The sequence below is a fragment of the Urocitellus parryii genome, chromosome 7, assembly GCF_045843805.1.
Source record: "Urocitellus parryii isolate mUroPar1 chromosome 7, mUroPar1.hap1, whole genome shotgun sequence".
Lineage (NCBI taxonomy): Eukaryota > Metazoa > Chordata > Mammalia > Rodentia > Sciuridae > Urocitellus > Urocitellus parryii.
Genome location: NC_135537.1, coordinates 96,531,870 through 96,554,246, shown reverse-complemented (window position 1 = coordinate 96,554,246; position 22,377 = coordinate 96,531,870). Strand labels below are relative to the sequence as shown.

Below are 22,377 nucleotides of genomic sequence, written 5' to 3'. Positions count from 1 at the left end.
TTATAAAGGTATGCAATAAGAAATAATGAAAGGAATTAAAATAAACCAACACAGAAAACAATATCATTGGAATAAAAAAAATGACACCAAGGTTTTTAAGGTAGAGGGATTTTCTGGCATTTTTCAGATGTGAAATGTGCCAGGCATTGATGTGGGACACTTTGATGCAGCTGTCCTCTCAAGGTCTGGGTGTTGAGAAGTGAAAAAGTTGATTGACATTGCACAGAGGTAGAGCATTGTGTATTTACTTTTTCCCACACCTAGATCAGCTGCTGAAGAGGAGGGTGTGTGTGGTAGATAAAGAAAGACCAAAAGCAAAGGAGGTGGAGGAAGAGAATGGGAAGAGGATGGGAAGAAGAGAATAAGAAGGAGGACAACAGGAAGAAGCAGCAGCAGCAAGTGGAACTCTTGAGCTGTCTTCACTGTCTTCATACCCCTACCCCCAACTCTGAGGCTCACTTCTGCAGATTTTTTTACCACTCTGTTGGCCCCAGCACTGGGGTTTCTCTGGTGAGATGGAGAAGATGTCCTCTTTGGTGTAAGGGCAGTTGCTTTGCATGTTCAAGAGCCACAGAGCACAACCTGCCTTTCTCCAAGCTGTTAAGGTGGCTCTGTGAGCTCTGCTATCAGCCCAGGAACTGGAAAGCCTCCTGCTTGTGCAGAGGTGACAGTGCTTAAGAGTTCTTGGCCTGGTGGGTGGAACACTCCCTGGTATGGGTAATGGGTGTATGTGCACCCAGGAGACCTCACTGCATGAGGATGGGGGTAAGCACCAAGCTGCAAGGCACTAAAATGCACCTGCCCTCCTCTGCTCCCACCATCTGTCAGTTCCCACCATCTGTCAGACAGAAATCTCAACAGGGAATTCACTGGACACATTATTCTGAAGGCTTGCTTCAAAGGCTTTCCCCCATGACAATATTTGCTGCTATCTCCAGAGGAGATGAAGATGTGGAATGTGTGCTTCTCAAAGCTGTCAGCTTAAGCATGACCTTCACGAAACGATGTCCTGCCATAACTTGCCACTCATTCACCAGCCCACATGCAGTTTTGGTATCAACTAAGTTCAGTGTGAAGGCTAGCTGTGGGCTTGGAGGGTTGGAATGAGAGAAAAGAACATTACTAGCCTCTTCTATAGTCTCCTCTCTTGATTTTATAGTCCTCTTTTCCTCATTAATAGCTGCCATCTCTGTCTTTCCAGAATGCGGCTGAGAGGTGGAGAGGAAGTTAGAGAAAAATCACAGTTTTAGTTTCTGTTGCAGTTGGGATCTGGTGGGTTGCCCCTGATTTGGGGAATGTAAACTCCCTATACTCCTTTTCCTATGGGTCTCTTTTGAGGTCAGAGTTCCCAAACCCAGGCTGCCTCAACTACTGGTCCCTGACCACTTCTCTGGATGACTGCTTAAATCATTTTCTCAGCCTTAAGACTCAGAGGGCCCAGCCTTCTGCTGAGGTTGCATGGTCTCTGCAGGCCATCTTCTTAAATGAGATCCCTTTTAAAATGATCTCTCCCACTTCCCCTACATTTGCCTTCACCCTCCATTTTCTCCCTCAGAAATCAGCCACTTGCAGCCCACACTATCTGGTGTCTCTCAGAACCATCCTGCCCTTGACTTTCAGAGCATGAGTCAGCTACTGCTCCCTGTGCCCTCCAGACTATATCGACACAGAAATCTCTAATTCTATCTCTCAGGGCCTCTCTTCCACTTGTACTAATTGTAAAAGAATCCCCCAATTTTCTCACACTGAGAAAAGGAGTTCATAAAGCATAAAATATCTTCTCTAAAATTGTCTTTCCCAAAATTGTCTTTTCTTTTAGCCTGGGGACAAGTAGTGGTCCAGCAGGGATACACAAGCTTCATGGAACGTACATATACCCTACATAGACAGTCTAATCTCTTGCTTTATAATATGGAGAGTTGTTGGTACCCATCTTATTATTCTAGATTTTGGTGACTTAGTAGGAATTCTAAGATAATAAGAATATTACATTTAACATATTACATATGTATCTGTAAGTATGTTTGAATTTATATATAAAATGTCTTGAGCAACACACACATAAAAACACACACACACACACACATAAAATCTCTGGAGGAAAGTATTTGGGAGATATATGTGCTTTTTTTACTTTACAGTTTTCTATAGCATTTTTTTTTTAGTTGTAGTTGGACACAATACCTTTATTTTATTTTATTCATTTATTTATTTATTTTTATGTGGTGCTGAGGATCTAACCCAGTGCCTCACACATATTAGGTGAGTGCTCTACCACTGAGCCACAACCCCAGCCCCAGCATATGTTTTTATACTATGAATGTATTACTTAAAAGAAAAAACAAACAGTGGCTCTGGTACTCACTCAAGTTTGGGATCCACTGTCTGAGGATCAAAGAATTTTCAACAAGACACTCTCATCTTGTTCAAAGCACTCATTACAACTTGTAACAATTTCATTATTCATGTGTATATTTACTGGCTGCTTCACTGTTAAAGGATAAGGTATATCCCTAGCATTAAACATTTATTAAATGTTCTTTGTTGATGCAAAAGTAAGAAACGGAAAAATAGAAGCTATTAAAGGTCGTGGCCAAAAGGAGGAGGACATAGCATAAAGGGAAATTGGAACAACACTTTAAAATGTATATCTGGGAATTTGGACAATGTATTACATTGTAGAGGTTTTTTGAAAAAAATGAGAAAACTAAAATACAAGGAAAAAGTTTCCATTTCATTTGACTTAGTGATATACACACACATACATGTATAAAATTTTATAAACTTTTTGTATGTTTGAATATTTTACAACTTGGAATTTCTAAAACTATACATGAAATAATAGTTCAAGAAACATTTTCTGTGCTTCCAGAATGACAGCACGTCTATTCTACCCTTGTGACTCAGACTGACATCAATCAGTAGGCATGTCTTAATCTGTAAAAAGAAGACAGTCATAAATACATATTCCTTAATAATTATGATATAATATGTATTAAATGTCTTATAAAATATAACATGATGGAGGTATTAACTTTTATTTTTTCTTTTCAGTCCAAATTCCTTAAATTAGAGGACATACTTTATTCTTTCTTGTTTGTTTGTTCATTTGGTGGGTTTTATTTTTTTTTTTTTGGGGGGGGGTATTTGTTTAGATACCAGGGATTGAACCAGGGGCACTTAACCATTGAGTCACATCCCCAGCCTCTTTTTACTTTAAGTTTTATTTTAAGACAGGTTCTTGCCAAGTTGTTAGGGTTGCTGAGGCTTTCCTTGATCTAGGAATCCACCTTCCTCAGCATTTCCTTTTTGTTGTGTTGCTGAGTTTGGAAAAGAGTACATTGCACATTCGGCACACACACTCCACTAGTAAACCATGTTACCAGTCCCAAATTTCAACTTCAAATAGGATAATTTCACCATTCACATCCAATATTATTTTTCACATGGATTTTTTTTGTTCATTCTATTGCTGTTAACAAGAACAAAATATTATATACATATGGATTCAGATTTGGTTAAGTTTTGATTAATTTCTATGTATTATTGGTATATAGGTTTAAAATATACATTAATCTCACATAACAATAATTATTTTATTTGGTCTTCTAAATTAGAGGTCTGAGACAATTTTACATATTTTTTCTTAGATAAATTTTAGAAAAAATATTTAAGCATGCTAAAATTTTGATGGGAGCATATTATACATTAAACTCGTAAATGATTGTCACTACAATTATGAGTTCTATTTACACATATAATGTGTATAATGGAGCATTTTTTGTCCTCTTTAAATTTTTGTTTTCTGATAAGTTGTACATATTTTTCTTGAAAGCTTTATACTTGTGATGTGTTAAACAGATATCACTTGTGTGTCATACTTATGTACTTTAATACCAAGTAATAAAAAACTATAAAAAAGCCTAGAGATCTGGCTCAGTGGCTAAACAACACTGGGTTCAAACCCTGGTACCAAAAAATATATATTAATAGATATGAAGACATTGATCACTTAAAATGGGAAACAGGTAGGCACAAGAATGTATGGCAGACCCAGCATTTGCACACTTCAGCATTTATTGCAGAGAAACAAAAACTTATGTTCTCCCAAGACTTATACATGAATACCTATGGCAGTATTATTAATAATCACCCAAACCTGAAAACACCCCAATTATCCTTCAACACAAAAAGCCAAATTATCCTTCAATGAGTTAAACAAGCTGTGGTATGTCCATATCATGGAATAGTATGCCTTCATCAAAAGGACAAAATATTCACACATCAAATTAGCTGGTTGACTGTTATAGAGAATTATTTTAGTGAAGATGAATTTTTAGAGATTGCATATTTTGTTATTCCATTTAACTAATAATACTAAATAAGCAAAATTATACAAACCAAGAACATCTTATTGTTTGCCAATAATTTGGAAAAGGATTCTGATGGGAGGGAAGTAAGTAAATAAATAAAATGGCACCATGAAGAAGGGAGCATAATAGTAATAGAAATATTTTATATCTTGACTGTAGCAATTTCACTATGTGGGTTGAGATATTGAATTCTAATTTTGAAAGATGGTATTGTTAGATACACTCTGTGACATTTCCTATTATATTAAATGAAGTCTTTATTTTGAGGAAATGTGACATTTTCTTAGTTAGACCTATAAAATAATTATTAAATACTGTCACTAGATAGTTAGAGGGAACTAACTAAAGGGAATATAAGATCACTTTGTATTATTTTTTACAGTTTCTAAAAATAAAAATTTGAATTAAAAACAAATCTACATACAGAAAAGAGTGGCATTAAACAGCATGCATACTCAAATATGTTATGTAGTCAGAATTAGCAAGTTTGCAATCATTAGGTCACTACCAAGTATTGATACGAAAATTTGTTTTATGATAATAAAAAATAAAGTTTGTATCTATGCACATATTTGATTTTTTGAAAACAATGAATTATTTGTCTACCCTTAACTTTTAGTAAGCCTTGAAATCAAACAGTATTCGTTTCCTATAAAGAGATTTTGTGATATTATTTTTTCTATCCCAGATATTTTGCATTTTAATATAAATTTTAAAATTCACATTATAAATTTTTCCTTTATAAATTTCCACTTTTGTAGATACCATTTTTGTATAGTCTGGGATTATGATAAACTTCAACTCATAGGTGATTTAAAAAAGTAATATCTTAAAAACAAAGAGACTTTCAATCCATAAATACAGTATATCTCTCCATTTATTCATGCCTCCTATAGTTTATCTAAGTTTTATCGTAATGTTTGATCTAGAGATCTTACATATTTTTGCTGTAATATTTCTAAACATTTGCCTCATGATTTACTTAAAATGGTTTATTTTAAATTTTTCATAATAAACACATATAATAAAATTTTGTTATTAAGTAAGTCTCAGCTATACTATTTTGTGTATATTCCTTGGTTTCTACATCTATGAAATAGAGGCAATAATACCAAAAAACTTTTAAGTTATTACGTGTCCTGTGAATAATTAATAATTAGAAATATAATTTTAAAAAACATAGTGATGACACAAAAGTCCAATATTATGCTGCAGAGTATATGTTATAAGTTTCATATTCAAAGATAATTTAATTAAATTACACAGCCTCATTCCCACTTAAGATTTTTCATAGCCCAGGTTAAAATTCAGAGATTTTTTTTGAAAAATGTTGCTTTGAAATGCCTATAAAATTTGTTTTATTTTGAAGTTAAGTTAAGCAGGGTAGACTATCCTGAGATGATAATTTAAAAAGATATGTAGACATTGAGATGGTTCTGCTCTCATAGTATGGATTGGTATTGCCAGAATTTACCCACCCTATGTCCCTCAACATCTCACATTTCCAAACCTCTGCTTGTTTCCTCAGACACTCTGCATGGTTTACTATTATATTAAGTGAAATGTGTATTTTGTGTAAATGGAATATTTTCTTAGTTAGACCTTGAAAATAACAATTAAATACTGTCATTTCATAAAGATCCATGCATGGTTCAGGATAGAGTCTGTTTTTCAAGCATAACTGAAAATCATAAGTTCAAATTTAAAATAAAGAAAATTGGTCATGATATAAACATCCAAATATTTTATTACCTGAATTCACCATTTGCTATTTCTTCTCTATTTTTCCAAATAATTCATACCAATAGGGATGAGAGTAAATGGAAGGAAGATAAATGATATATTACAAAGTTGTATTTTTAATTAAGTTTAGCATATTTCTTTACAGATTGTAAAACCAAATGACTAAATGGGGCCTGTAAAATGAATAAAACTATAATAAATGCTAAAAAATCAATTTAATTTTATAAACTAGAGAGATCTATCATTGGCATGCTGGCATATTTCTTTTCAGTCAGTCTTTCCACATTACCATACACCCACATACATATATATATATATATATATATATATATATATATATATATATATATACACTCAAACACAGAAAAAATATTTCTATCCTGATAACTACATGTTATTTTTGAAGGCATCAGGGATTGAACCCAGAAGTGCTTAACCACTGAGCCACATTTCCAGTGCTCTTATATATATTATTTAGCTACAGGGTTTCGCTGAGTTTCTTAGAGCCTCACTGAGTTGTTCAGAGCCTCACTAAGTTGCTAAGGCTGGCTTTGAATTTGCAATCCTTCTGCCTTAGCCTCTTGAGCCTCTGGGATTAACTACATTCATTTTTATTATCCAAAGGACAATTTTCCATGATCTTGAATTTGAACATCAGCAGTCTGAATTAAAATGTTCAGTCATAAGTTATAAAAATTTTGAATGAAATCATTCTCTTATTAGCAATATTTAGGCTATTTCAAAGTTTTACAACTATAAATAATTCTGCATTAAACATTGTTGTATATAATAAATTTCTAGGAAATTATTACTGGGTCAAAATAATTATTTTTACAGGCTTTGACTCATATTTACTTTTTTTATTGAGATTAATAAATTTAAACCAGCACCAATTGTAAATGAAAGTAAATACTGCATTTTTTCTCATCAGCATTGAGAATGATCATATTAAAAAAAGACATTTTATTAGTTTAAATTGACAGCTTTTTTAACATTAGTGAGATTGGATATTTGTTTCTAATGTGTCACCAACATAAATTTATTCTTTATTCTGAAATTATTAATCATTTATTGGTACTTTTAATCTAAGTGTCCCCTAAGATTTTATTCTGTTTTTTTAATTAGGTTTTAAGGTTTGGGGCAGGAGATGTAGCTCAGTGGTGGAATGCTTGCCTACTATGCATGAGGCTCTAGATTCTATACTCAGTATTACAAAGAAACATAAACACTAAAAGCAAAAACATTTTAAGATCTCTTTGCATAGAAGTAACACTAATGCTTTGACATATTTGTTGAAAATATTTGTTTTACTATTTGTTATATATTATTTATTTATTATACATATATAATATCAGTATTATACACATGTGCACATATAATGTACATGGATATTTTCATATAGACAGGGGGACTGATATTTAATTTGCTATTTCTGTCAGACATTTTATGCTTTAGAAGTCTTAGCCTGATTATTTACATATATATATATATATATATATATATATATATATATATATATATATATATATTCAGTTTGTTTCATATTTGATATTTAACTGGAATTTATTTTTTATTATTCTATGAGATTCTTCTCAACATTTAAACTATTATCAGAAATATTTATGGCTAATTTATATTCTCCTACATATTTTTAATATGTTTCATCTTAAAATAAATTCTAATATAGTTCAATATAGTATTCAGGCCTCTTTTGTTCTATTGTTCTGTGTAGATATTCTTGGATCACCATGTTCTTTTCTTACAGATGCAGTATTCAATAATAAAAATATATATGACTTAAACATGCTTAATGGAGATTCCAAAATTTGCTTTTACTTGTTGTGTCTTCCATAACTCCCAAGGAGCAAGAATATTTAGACCTGCCTGTATGTGGTAGATCTTGGTCTAGTGTACATAATGAAATAATTGGGGGAACTGGAAGAATATTGAAGATTGTATCAAGTAGTTGAAGAAAGAATACTGTGAAAAGAGAATTACCATCTTTTCTTTTTCTATGTTTTATTTTCAAAGCAATTTTCAAAAAGTGCATTATGTATGTTTCCAAAATTTTTATGCTCTAGAATTTTCTGTAAATCTAAGACAGTAAAAAAAAAAAAGTTAGAACAAAATATTTTAAAATTGGCCCTGGAATTCTGTAGAGGTATTATTTGAGAAGTGTTGAGGTAGTCCATTAGTTTATTTACTTATACATTCCTTAGTTTATTTTTTTACTCAGCAAATGGAGTCACTGTTATGTATCATATAAATTCTTGATATTGAGAACAAAATCATAAGCAAACAAGAAATATCTTTTATCCTCCTAAGGTATATAATTTATTGGGGAGACATAGGATCCAACTTTAATAAATATTTATGAAATTGTATGTCAGATGGTGGGAAAAGCCAGAGGCTTTTTAATTCGTGGATGAAATCAGAGAATAACTAATTGAGAAAATAATCCATGAGCTGAGGGAAATTTTCAAAGATTTGATTGGGAAAGAGGAGGAGTAAAAATATGTAGTCAAGAAGCAAAATTACACAAAAGTTCTGTGGTGGAAGGAAGCAGGAAGATAGAGCAATTGAGAGGAAGTTAATTTGTGGAGCAGATGGGGGCAGAATTTTCTTCCTTTATTATAAGAGTCAAATATATATTAAAAGATGTTAAGTCATGTATAACTAAAAAGAACCAATAACTTTTTTTGAAAGATGTGAAGGGCCAAACAAAATGTTGCTCCACTCTGAAGAGTGAATTGAATAGGGTTACTGGTTATGGTTTACAGAGTAGATGGAAGCCAATGGAGCAGATATGTGAAGGCTATGGATATAATCTAGGAAAGTGATGATTAGAAGCAGTACTGGATCCAAAGCCTGTAAACAGTGGTCAATCTGCCCCACACTTGTTATTGAAAATATAGCTTTGTGAGCAAAAAGACTTCTAGAAATTTACAGTGTCTATGGATATTTTTATATTTTAGTGACAAAAGTGAGTAGTTTTAAGTAAGACTGCATGAGCCTGAAGGCCTGAAATATTTCCATCTTTCCCTTTACAGAAAAAAAATTCCAACTTCCAGATCATTAAAGCAATGATGGAAATTGACAGTTATGTGGACTTTGTGACAATTATTCTATTGGTCAAGTTTTCTACTTCTGGTAAGGTACTCTAATTTTATTCCTAGAGTATCATCTGTATTAATGATATTTTGTGACTTGAATATTCTATTCTTCTAAAAGTTCTTTGCCTCAGAATCTGTGTTTATATGACTTTTTAAATGCAATGTGCATTTAATTATCTGGGTTTGATTGATGAAATCTTAAAATATTATCTCTACTTAATAAGAGTTTTTGAAGCATTAGCACAGATACTACAATATTTTTATAGTCTTTCTATTTTGTGATGCAATGACTTTTTAACTTTAGTTAATATTTTAAAAGTTTTTAACTTTAGTTAATATTTTTCCAACTCTTTTAGTTTTAATATTTAATTTATTTTCATTCTATATTGCTTCAAATTTCACCATCTCTAGTAGGATGTTATACCCTGCTAAGTTTTCTACTTGTTCCAAGTATTGATGGAAATGAGTCATAGGAAATGAGGTAAGAGTTCTCTTACTCTTCTTTATGACTGCCAGTAGTTTTAATGAGAAGTGGTACAGCTTGTAAGCGGTGAGACCTAATGGATGTAAGTTTACAATATATGTTTAAGGCCATATATTGCTTTAAGTAATATTATACCTCTGAATGCTATTTGATAAGCTTTTTTATTCTACACTACTTTAATAAGAATGTCTAAGTTATTTTGGTTTTATTCTATATCAAGAGGTGCACTGAATGCTTTATTTACTTCTTGTTTTATGTCTGTTTAAATATTATTGTCTTCCTTTTATAGTAATCAAAACTTACTATTGAGAGGTCTGTTTATTACCCAAATTTATTATCACAGTGTATAACAAATACATTTTTATTTTTCTTGCAAATCAACTTAATTTTGAATCAGCTAGGAGATACTATCATGCTCATATTTTTGAAGGAATAAAAATTTAGCAATAATATCATGAAAAACAGCAAGACATCTAGTAGTTATAATAAACCCAGTGATCTAAAAATCCTTGTTTCTGCCTAATTGAACAAGGAGAAATGATCAAAATACATTTAGGGTTTTGTGACAGAGAAGGAGATGGAGATGCATATGGAGATGACAATGGATATGGAGATGGAGATAGAGATGGAGATGGAGATGAAGTGAGGTCATAAAAGGGCTACTCAGCAAAAAAAAATTATGAGTGCCTGAAAGAATCTGATTTTTGTATAACTATTTGTGAATTGAGGTGAGTTTTAATTCTGTTGTAGTTTGGATCCCAAAGATTCATGTGTTGAAGGATTAGTCCCCAGCCAGTAGTGTTAAAGGAAAGTGATACAGCTTGTAAGAGGTGAGGCCTAATGGAAGTAAGTTAGGTCATTGAGGGGTGTACCCTTGAACAGGATGTTGTGACTCTGACCTCTACCTCTTTCCCTTTGTTTCCCAGGTGCCATGAGTGGAGCATCGCTGCTCAACCAATACCTTCTTCCATTATGTCTTGCCTCACTATAAGGGAGAATACAATAGAGCCAATGAACCATGGCTTGAAACTTCCAAAAATATGAGCCAAAATATTATTTTCCTCCTATTATGTCGATGTTCCTCTAGTTTTTTGTTTTTGTTTTTTGTTTTTTGTTGTTGTTGATGTTGTTTTTCATAGTGGTGGACAACTAACTCAACTTCTTTTCTAGGTCGCTTTCCTGATGGTCTGAACTAATCAAACATATAAACCCTTATAATCTCCAGCAAGAATTACTACTGAAATTCAAAATTTATATTCTTGGTTGTGGTATTTTTCTTGTCCAATGTAAACCTCATTACCTACTAATAAGTTTTATCCCATTTCCTTCCTGTTATGCATTTGAACACCAAGTGAAAATAAACTGAACTAATACTGTGTATGATATAAAGATGTGATGTTGATAATACTGGAAAGTGTTTGGGCTGCTTCAAATCTCACCATGTCTATTAGGATGTAATAGCCTGCTAAGTTTTCTAGTTGTTCCAAGTATTGGTGGGAATGAGTGATAGAAAAAGATAGTGGGGTAAGAGTTCTTACTCTTCTTTATGACTGCTGAGTATTCCATTGTAGGAAAAAAAAAATCTGATAGGCACAGCTATGATCTTCATAGTTGAAATTAAGATGTTTACTCTAAAATTATAAAGAAATTTCTTATTATTATAATATTATTTCTACCCTCTCTGTTACAGTTTAGATATGAGGAATTCACAGAAAGCTCGTGTGTGAGACAATGCAAGGCAATTTAGAGGTAAAATTATTTGGCTATGAGACCCTTCTCCTAAAAGTGAACCAATATGGATGAACTGGGTGCTAACTATAGGTAGATAGGTTATGTCATGAAGAAGTATGTCACTGAGGGTGTATTTTGGTGGTTCCTAATTTGTCCCTGGTGAGAAAAACTCTCTCTATGCTTCCTGATTTTCATGTTCTGAGTTTCTTCCCTCCTTCACACCCTTCCACCATAATGTTCTGCCTAACTTGGGGCCCAGAGCAATAGAGTTGACTTTCTGTGCACCAAGACTTCTGAACCTTGAGTGCCAAATAAAATTTGCTTCATCAAACTTGTTCTTCTCAGAACAATCATAGCATAACAAATACATTTTATTTTTCTTTTAAATCAAGGTAATTTTGAATCAGCTAGGAGATACCATCATGCTCATATTTTTGATCATAGCAATGGAAAGATTGACTAAAAAGCAAACTAATTATTTTTTTATTCCTTGCAAAATAAGGTTGGTAAAATCTTATAATTACCAACTTATAATGAAAACCAGAAAACATTTTTCTTTACTTGTAGGATACTCACACTCTGAAGTGACCAGTGGTTGTCCTATAGAAAAAATATTTACCTCATTTTTATTTCTGTATGTATGACACATTTTGTTCTTCATATTTTAGAAATGCATGAAATAAATTCTATAGTATAAAATATTTAAACATTCAAATGTGGTAAAGTGAATTAAGTGTTAAGATGCTGTAGTTTACTTGCCCTTAAAAATCAGGACCCTGAAATTATAATGGCAAGCTTGCACAGGGGTTTTGAAACTAAAATCTCACACATCTTTATTCAGCAGCAAAAATTTTATACTTCCCTGTCTACATGAAAGGTATGAACTCTGCCATCTGTGACTTCCTCAAGTTCATTCTCACCAAATTATAGGGGTTAATGGCATATAAATTTGAGATCAGTTTTACCTCTCTTCTTTCTCAAATAAGCAGGGTTTTTTCTATCAGGGTCACAGACCTAGTTGAATTTAATGAACGAGTCCTTGAAATTTTCCCTGCCATCTTCAAATACAAATATTTATGTGCTTATACACTAACATTAATGTTGTTGTTTCTCAATATTGGTGCATTAGATATTTATAACCTAAATCATTGCATACTCTTTTTTGAGGACAATCAGACAGTTATTCCAGTGTGTGACCATGGGGACAGCATTATTACTGTCTGCTTTTGTCTTTCAAACTGTTTCTCTTCCTTTCCTTAGAAAGGTGAATCTTAGTCTAGGAAGGCTTTTTTAATCTATCCTTTTTTTTCTTTTTTTCCTTTTTACCTAATGACCATTGTATGTTATTCCTACTTTAAGTGTATCCCATCTGCTCTTAAATATATATGAAAACAATACTTTTAGGATTGGGAATGTATCTCACTGGCAGAGTACCTTCTTAGTATGAACAATGTCCTAGATTCTATCCCCAGCCCTTCATAAAAAAAAAAAAAAAAAAAAAAAAAAAAAACACAAAACCATATTCATTTTTGGGAGAAAGCAACAGAAAGAACCACCTTCAGAAGACTACCAATACAGGTACTGGAGACCCTGATGGCTCTGGTCCCTTGGCCTTCTCCCTTGTATCCATTTACAGAGGTCAGCCTCTCTGTTAGTCAGTGTTATCTTATCAATATCTGAGTAAACTTCAGTAAGAGGAGAGTAGAAAAGATTAGACATAGAAGTACTACAAAACATTCAGAAGAATTGAAAGGTCAAGTGCACAATTTTAGGGCCCATAGACTATCAAGCAAGTTTCATAAAGATTCCTGTGTGAAAAATATGGGTATGGAAGATTCAGAGTAGTAGTTCATGGCATGGTGGTGGTAAGGGAGTTTAGTAAAGGAAGAGATTTTATACAAGATAAAGAACTGACTTCCCAACTGTGCTGAGGGCCATCTCAGAGTTAAAGAAGCATTACTGTTCATCTAAGAGAAGTCACTTTTGCCTAGCTCTCTCACACTTGCCTATCAGACTTCCTCAACTGGTGTCCCTAACTATAGTTCATTCACACTATCAGAACTTCTGCAAGAAATCCTCTGCAGGGTTTTTGTTGTTGTTGTTGTTGTTGTTGTTGTTGTTCTTACTCTTCTCAACCGGGCCTTTTTGCATCTTTCCTGATAGATAATATTCTTCAAATGTCTCAGTTTATAAACACAAAAAAAGGGCATGATAGCAGCTACAGGGAGTCAGAGGCCCATTCCCATGCCTGGCCTCCCCCTCTTCCTAATCTGAACTCTCATACCTCATACCCTGCTGGAAAAGTCCTGAGTCTCCTTCACATTGTATTTTTTAAAGTTTTTTTTTTTTCTTTATGGATTTTTAAAACAAAAATAAATGACAGCAGAATGTATTACAATTTTTATTACACATATAAAGAACAAGTATTCATGTCTTTGGTTGTATATAAAGCATATTGACACCAATTCATATCTTCATACATGTACTTTGAATAACGATGTCTATCACATTCCACCATCCTTGCTAATCCCCTGCTCTCTCCCTTTTCTTCCCACCACTCTGTCCTATCTAGAGTTTATCTATTCCTCTCATGCTCCCCCTCACTACACCACTATGAATCAGCCTCCTCATATCAGATAAAACTTTTGGCATTTGATTTCTTTGAGATTGGCTAACTTCACTTAGAATTATGTTTTACAACACCATTCATTCACCTGCAAATGCCATGATTTGATTATATTTTATTATAGTGAAAGAATTAAAATCAAGGGGCTAGGGATGTGGCTCAAGCAGAATCATGCTTGCATGGCATGCGTGCGGCCTGGGTTCGATTCTCAAGACCACATACAAACACTGAAAACTACCAAGAAGGATGAAATGGGATGGATTCAAACTAAAATGTTTCTTCTCAGCAAAAAAGCCTACATCTTGGGAGAAAATGTTTACCCCTCTGACGGCACATGGAGCACTAATATTTGGGGTATATAAGGAACTCAAAAAGTTACTCACCAAAAAAAAAAAAAAAATAAAAAATAACTCAATCAATAAATGGGCCAGGGACCTGAAAAGACACGTCTCAGAAGAGGATATACAATCAATCAACAAATAAATGAAAAAATGTTCATCATCTCTAGAAATTACAGAAATGCAAATCAAAGTTACTCTAAAATATCATCTCAATTCAGTCAGACTGGTAACTGTTATGAAGACAAACAACAATAAGTTTCTGAAAGGATGTGCGGAAAAAGATACACTCATACATTGCTGGTGGGACTGAAAATTGGTGCAGCCAATAAGGAAAGCAATATAGAGATTCCTTGGAAACCTGGGAATGAAAGTACAACTTGACCCAGCTCTCCCTCTCCTCAGTCTATACCAAGAGCTTAAAATCAACATACTACATGAACAAATCTACATCATTGTTTATAGCAGCACAATTCACAATAGCTAAATTGTGGAGCCAACATAAATGTCCTACAGTAGATGAATGGATATAAAAATGTGGCACATTATATTCATAATGAGAATATTTACCCTTCATACTAAATCAGATCATGGCATTGTAATAAATTCTCCACTCTGAGGAAAGCATACAGAATGACCACTTGAGCTGCTTACAATTTAACATTTTAATGATGAGAACACTAATGCCACACACAGAGGCACATTGTAAGGTTGCCATAATTAAAGAATCTCAGTAACCTAAAGCTTTTTTTTCATTTACTTTTTTAAAAAAAAATGTTTTGTAATTAAAATTTTAAGACAGATTCTGTTATTTTTTTTTTTAATTCTGGAACATATCTGGTAAAAATATATGAACTGATGAAGAGTATTTTTTAAATTTTATATGTACATCCAAATGAGAATTTTGCATACACAAGAAAAAGCACAGCTGGCCAGGTTTTATCTACAGCCTGATCTCTTTTATGACTGGCAGTAAAGTCTCACAAGTTTCTGAGTAGGATGTTTCTTGGGTAGTGAAGGCGATTCCCCTCTCACTATCTTGACAAGGTCACAGTGAAAATAAGTGCTGGCAAAGCCCCTCTCCCACTGTCTTGACAAGGTCACAGTGAGCATGAATGCTGGAAAAGCCTTGCTGGTTGGTGGGAAACTGAAACTATCAGACGCTTTTTCATGTAATTGAGACTTTTCATTTTCATGCTCATGTTTCTGACAGGAGGCATGAGTATGTTAAATGCCAAACCAAATTAAATTTCAGATGGCTAGAACCTAACAGGTAGATCATGCTTTGAAGGCTCTTCTACTATCCCTCAGCATATCAAGGATAAAGTAGAAAGCTATTCTACTATCACAGCACATTGAGGACAAAACTGATAATGAACAACAATTATTCTCCAAAAGGTCATGAGAATGTTAGGCACCACAATGATTATATCAACTAGAACCCAAGCCTATATTTCTGGCCCCTCAGAAAACCTAATCATTATGCTTATTGAACAAAACCCACCATATGTAGTTTAATTTTGATTAAGGAAAGTTATATTATACACTTAGGAAAGTTAAGACATATAAGGATACATTCTTTTTCATTTCTATAAACCCTCTTTTACTTCGCATAGAGATTTATGATGAGCATATTTAATATTGGTGGAAAGTGGACTGATGTTCAGAACTTATTTTTAATTGAGAAAGATTATAAAGATATAAGAACTAGTGTACCTTGACTGAGAAAAAAAGAAACTCTTTGAGAAAGCAAATCAACTAGTTTTATAAGAACAATTTTAGGAATTAATTAAAGTAGTTTTATAAGACATATTTTTAGAATAATGTTAGAAGTATTATTCTATTTAGATTCTTGGGTTTAGAATTGTTAGGTTTTTAGTTGTATGGGTTTCTGATATGTTTTAAGAATGGTTTATAAACTTAGGATATTTTAAGTATAAGATTTAAAGGGACTTTTTTAGATGGGAATTTTATATTATAAATAAAAGTGCAGGTGTACTTTAAAACTTAAAAGTTAATGATATGTTAGGAGACTTAGAGTCTAGTTATGTAGTTTGGCATTCGTTAATAAGAAAATAGTACATCTTCACAAAATCTAAAAACAATGTAAATTAGTGATGCATTTTATTAATTATTGATAGCTCAAAAGTCACACCCTGGAAAAATGTAAATTGATGTTACATTTTTCTATCCTCCTAATTATGGTTAAGGAAACGTTATGTCTTGGCAAAGTTTTGAAATTGTATAATCAATGATGTATTCTGAATCTATAATGATGAGAAAAATTGTAATAAAAGATGATCCAGAGACAGCTTCATTAGAGCTCTCTCTCTCTGGAGATTGCTCCAACCATATGTTTCCTGTCTCATCTTTTTGCTGATGCCACTCATCTTTCAGGACTCCCTGGACTCAACTAGGCCTTCACACTGGCACTCCTGCATGTCTCCCTCTTTTCTGCTCTTTTTTCTTTCTCCCAGTGAGGTTGTTGTTTTAAGTGGCAAATGCCTGAACTGCAGAGCCCCAGGACAAGCCCCTTGAGGTTTAATTTTGAGGCTTTAGTTTTTTGGATAGCTGAGCTAGTTTGTTCATTAATTTCATAGAAAAAAATTCTTGAAACTATATACAATGACCTTAAATATTTTTGGTTGTCATTGTATCTAGTGCTTTTGTGTTTATTTAAACTATGATTTTTTTTTCTTATACAATTAATTTAGTTTGGACATCATATAGTTTTGCATGATAACAGGTTTGCTAGTATGAATTTCTTTATTTTTTTACATATACAATTGGCTGTCTTTCAGTTACTTGTTTATAATTCAAAGATTATTTTTATATTATTTTTATATGTTATTTTCACAAACACCCTGCAAAGTATGTAGGACTACATTATCTTCATTATTTGACTAATAAGAAAACAGACACAGGTCAAATTACTTAACATATTAAAGTTAGTGATGAGAAATTCTAAGATTTGTAGGTAGGTCTTGATGCCTGTAACCCTTTTGAAGTCCTCAGTTTGATTTTTTTTTTATTCCATGTAATCCTCCTAAAAACCCTTGAATGGAGTAACTATTCCCACTTTATATATAAGAAAGCTGGTTTAGGGAGATTAAATTGTGTATTCAATGTCATCCAACTCATAATGTATTTTTTGCTGTTTGCATTGAAGTGTGTTGTCTCTTGAGGTATTCTTCAAAAAATAAAATTAACAATTTATGTATAAACCTACCTAATCTATGCTTACATGACTAAACAGATCCCTTGACACATAGTATAATTTGCTGCTGGATTTGGTTGTTAAACTGAATGAAATACTGCTAAGATTTGAAATAATGAAAGTTTACTGAGTTTTCTTTAACCATAAGATATCAATGTTTGCTATTTAGAATATATTTTTCAAGCCCACTATATCCAAAAGTAGTCCCAGAGGTAGCTCTCAGCTGTTTTTTGAGCATAGCTAAGACAGGTGGCCAGGATTTATATTGCCATCCTGATACAGATGGATTTGTGCAGGCTTCCCATTTATCTCATTTTCTAATTAGAATCCATGAAGAAAATGAGATAAACTGGGTAGCCCTTATTTATGCCATGTTTGAGGGGGAGGCTGTTTTTCTGCACTGTGACCTAAACCTCAAAATGACTTGACTTTAACAACAAAGTATATGATAATAATACAGTTTTTATCTTCTTTCTGAAATATTCAGAGTTTATTTTACTCTGTTCACATCATGTTTGTGAGGTGATAGGAAATGATGATAGTAATTTTATTTCCTAGATAGGGGAGTTTAAGAGTTTATTTGTTTGCCCAAATCAGTATAAAATATAATATTCAATTTAGGGCTTCAGGTTTTACAAAACCAAGTTCATTGGGTTAAAATTATTATATACTTAAATATTTAAACAGTATTTTAAAAGATTATTTGATGGTATTCAATTCTTGGTATAAATTTCAGTGGTTAAATATTATAATTTTTCATAAAGTACATTCATTGGCTGGATTTGGACCATTGATAATGTAAAACTGTGGATTTTGGAAGAAGAGAGAGAGGGAGTTTGACCTTGGCTAGTGTGCATATATATTGGGCAAGAAGAATTATACTTTTTAATAAAGGATGAAGATTCAAAACTTGACATTATATTGAATTATTGTAACAAATAATTCTTCTCACCCCAGGGGAGAAAAATGTTAATTTCTAAATACTCATTATAATATTGAGTTAGGAAATCACCATCAAATATTGCTGAAACAATGCGGAATTACATATTTCCTAAGCAATGGGGAACTATGCTTGGAGAACACAGCCCCGTGTCAGGCAAAAAAAAAAAAAAAATGTTCTTATATGGAGTTTGAGGAAGCATGGCATCTTAAGATTGAGTGATTTTCAAAAGTTAGACAATTTAATGATTGGTTAACTTTAAGCTTGGAAATTAGAGACTGACTGACTTTGAGAAGATTATGGAATCCAGGAAGTTGTTGATTGGCTATTTATCTTCACTGAATGGAAAAGTTGAGTAGACCTTAAAGATTGATTGATCATGGCAAATTTAAAACTAAATGTTTACTTAAGTTGTTTACAGCTTTGGCAAAAATGGAAGAATAATCTTTTTCTTTCTTGAAGTTGAAGAATAGGTACTCTATATTCTTCACATTTATGTTAAACATATTAGTGTTAGCTATTGTGTGTGTCTGTGTGTATGTGTGTGTTGTATATATATGATGTATATATATATTCTGATTTTGATTTTGAACCTTTGAAAAGGGGGTGTAACAAATATTATTTCTTTTCAATCTACCAGTTTCAAGATTATTTCACATTTGAGACACACTGCTTCAAGAATTATTTATGTAGTAAATTTTTTTTCTTTTTGTAGAAATACTTTAAAAATTATGGTGAAGATTGTTTTACTTTTATGTCTATTATTCTCTCATTGCATCATATGTGTGACAAGGTTAGTATTCATAGATGATGAATTATGGATCTGAAAGATTGTTGCTTTTTGTTATTATTATAAATAGATAGATAGATAGATTCTTTTTTGCAAAGTTTAGTAGCAATTATTCCTACTAACATTTTATTATATTTGATGATTATTTTATATCCTTTATATAGTAAGGTATACTAAATCATTTTAGTATATTTTAATTATTTTACTACAATTATTATATCTTAGCACTATTTGTATAAATACATTTTATTGTTTAATATTTAGAATATATTTACTCTTCAGAATGAAATAAAATGCTTCCTTCTGAATCTGCTGGAATTATAACAAAACATTTTTTTAATATTGATTTAGAGTAATTTCATTTTAATAATTTTTCCTGTATACATGTTAAAGTGGGGGCATTCATTACCTTAGAAGTAAGAGAAGCCAAAATGAATTTTTCATATAGTTTCCTTTTTATGTTTAAATTTTATTTTAAAGTACTATCTTTTCATGTTTTATAAGTTCAGAATAATTTTTTTAAAAGAGTTGGTATTGTTTTTACATGAAGGCTGTAACTTTATTTTCACCTGCGTTTTTTATGTCAAACCTGTGCCTTCCAGAAAGGTATTACCTAGTAGTAAAGCTATAATTTTGATTCTGATAAAACAATTTTATGTGAAATCTTTTGAAAAAATGTAAATCTTGACTCTTTTGGTTACAGGCCAAATTTCTTACCTGCAAAGATAACTAACTACATTAATCTTAGCCCAGCATTAAAATTGATATTAGAGTATCATTTATGAAAATGCTATTGTTTATTTACCATGATATTCAATACTTTTATCCTTAATATTTAAACTTAAAAATTTATATTTAATTAGTACTTTCATTTATAAGAAAAAAAAATCTGTCACTGATTTCTGAATGTGGTTATTGTGTTTATTTCAGCAATATTTGTCATACAAAGTAATGGATTTGAAATGTGTTTCTTTGCATATATCCAGTGATTAGTTGGGCCTTTATTGCCTAGTGAACTGATTTGCAAAAGGATCTTTAACTGCCCCTGGCGACCTCTCCCTGGCGATGGATTCCACTTCCCCTCTGCAAGCACTACACAGGCAACTGCTTCTAGTCCAGACTCGGGAGGAGTCCCTGGTCAGAATGTGCTGTGTATTCTGGGCACTGTTCCTGAGCTGAAGCTGTAACTGCAGCAGGTGCGGGGGCTGCAACTGCAGCACCAGTGCTGCCTGCTTACCCTTTTATTCCACCTCTGGCTCCTTCCCCTTGGGCATTTCTGGCTGTGGCCACTGCCTGCTGCTCTTACACAGGGCATCTGTGGCCACCTCTTAGACACGGGGCCTCCAGATCGGGCCTCAGCCCACCAAGAGGCTGGTGGGCCTCAGCCCAAGAAGAGACTGGTGGGCCCTTCCCTGGTGTCCACCTCAGCAGCAGCCACCACCTCCTACTTGTTTCTTCATGCTAATCTGCTACCCCAGTCACTGGCAGCCACCACGGGCTCATCACAGAGATAAGCCAGGAGTCCAAAACTATCTACCTGGAGGGCCTTCAACCACACCTTGAGTATGAATTGGCCCCATCCAAGTTACAAGAGGAGGTGGATGATATTTATCTCATTGGAGCTCAAGGATTGCCTTGGTCATGTACTGTGGAAGATGTGCTTAACTTTTTCTCAGACTGCAGAATCCACACTAGTGAGAATGGAATACATTTCCTTTTAAATAGAGATGGGAAACAAAGGGGTGATGCCTTAATTGAAATGGAGTCAGAGCAGGATGTGCAGAAGGCCTAAGAAAAGCACTGCATGTACATGAGTAACTTATATGTGGAAGTATATGGGAATAAAAATGAAGATGGGGATGCCTTAATGAAGAGCCTACAGGTCAAGCCATCACCTGTGGTGAATGATGGTGTAGTTACTTTAAGAGGATTTTCTTATAGTTGCAATGAGAAAGATATTGTAGACTTCTTTGCAGAACTGAATACAGTGGACATTATTTTGTGATAGAGTCTAGAGGTAGAAGAAAAACATGGAAAGCATATGTGCAGTTTGAAGAATCAGAAATGGCCAACCAAGCCTTGTTGAAACACAGGGAAGAAATTGGTAACTGATATATAGAGATATTCCCAGCAGAAAAGAATAAAGTCCAAACCCATGTTGGCTCTAATAAGGGAAATAAAATGGCATTTTCTGCTACTGCTAAGTATATAACTAAGCCAGAAATGGTCATTGAAGAACATGAAGTAAGTGAGGATATTAGACCCATGACAGGTTTTGAAAAATTGCCTATAAAGATATCAGAAAAGCTTCCAGAGGCTCTTGATTTTGGAACTACACCTTCATTGCATTTTGTCCACAAAAGAATATTATGTTTTCAAGAAAATGCCCAAGATATCATAAATTTTTGTTTCCCTGAAGCCTGTGAGAATCACCATGGAATACAGTTCCAGTGCAAAAGCTACTGTAAAAACTGATGTGCACTTGGATACCCATGAGGATGCTTTTGCAGCTATGCTCAAGGGTAGGTCCCATGTTCACAATAGATATAGTGAACTGTTCCTGAATTCATGTCCAGAAGGAAAATGAGACTTCCAGGGACACCTGATAGTAAGGATGAAACAAGAAGCATTTCATTTTCACATCTTTCTTGGACATGGTCTATAAAGTTTCTGTTTATTGGCAGCAACAGCTAGAGAAAGGATTTGGGGTTTGAGGTTCATGTTTCTAAAAAACATTCATAGTGAACTGCTGAGAATGAGAAAATTCAATTTGGTATTGTGAAATAAACCACAAAGCTTATTTTTTTTAAACTGTTCAGGATCTGATTAAGAAAAACTGATTAATTCTTATTTTATATAATTAAACAGTTTCTTTTTACAGAGGATATGTTACCCATTGTAAAGACCACATATATTTATTCCATACTATATTTAAAATCTTTTTCTCATTTGAAAAGTAATCTGTTCAAGGTTTTGATTTTGCCTATGAATTGAGAGCTCTGATGTAAAGCTTCTTATGGAT

At 33.1% G+C, this 22,377-nt stretch overlaps 1 pseudogene; it reads left to right on the top strand.

The window, feature by feature from the left end:
* The first annotated feature begins 759 nt into the window (after window positions 1–759).
* On the top strand, window positions 760–21,942 carry LOC113178279 (G-rich sequence factor 1 pseudogene; annotated as a pseudogene).
* Window positions 21,943–22,377: the final 435 nt, after the last annotated feature.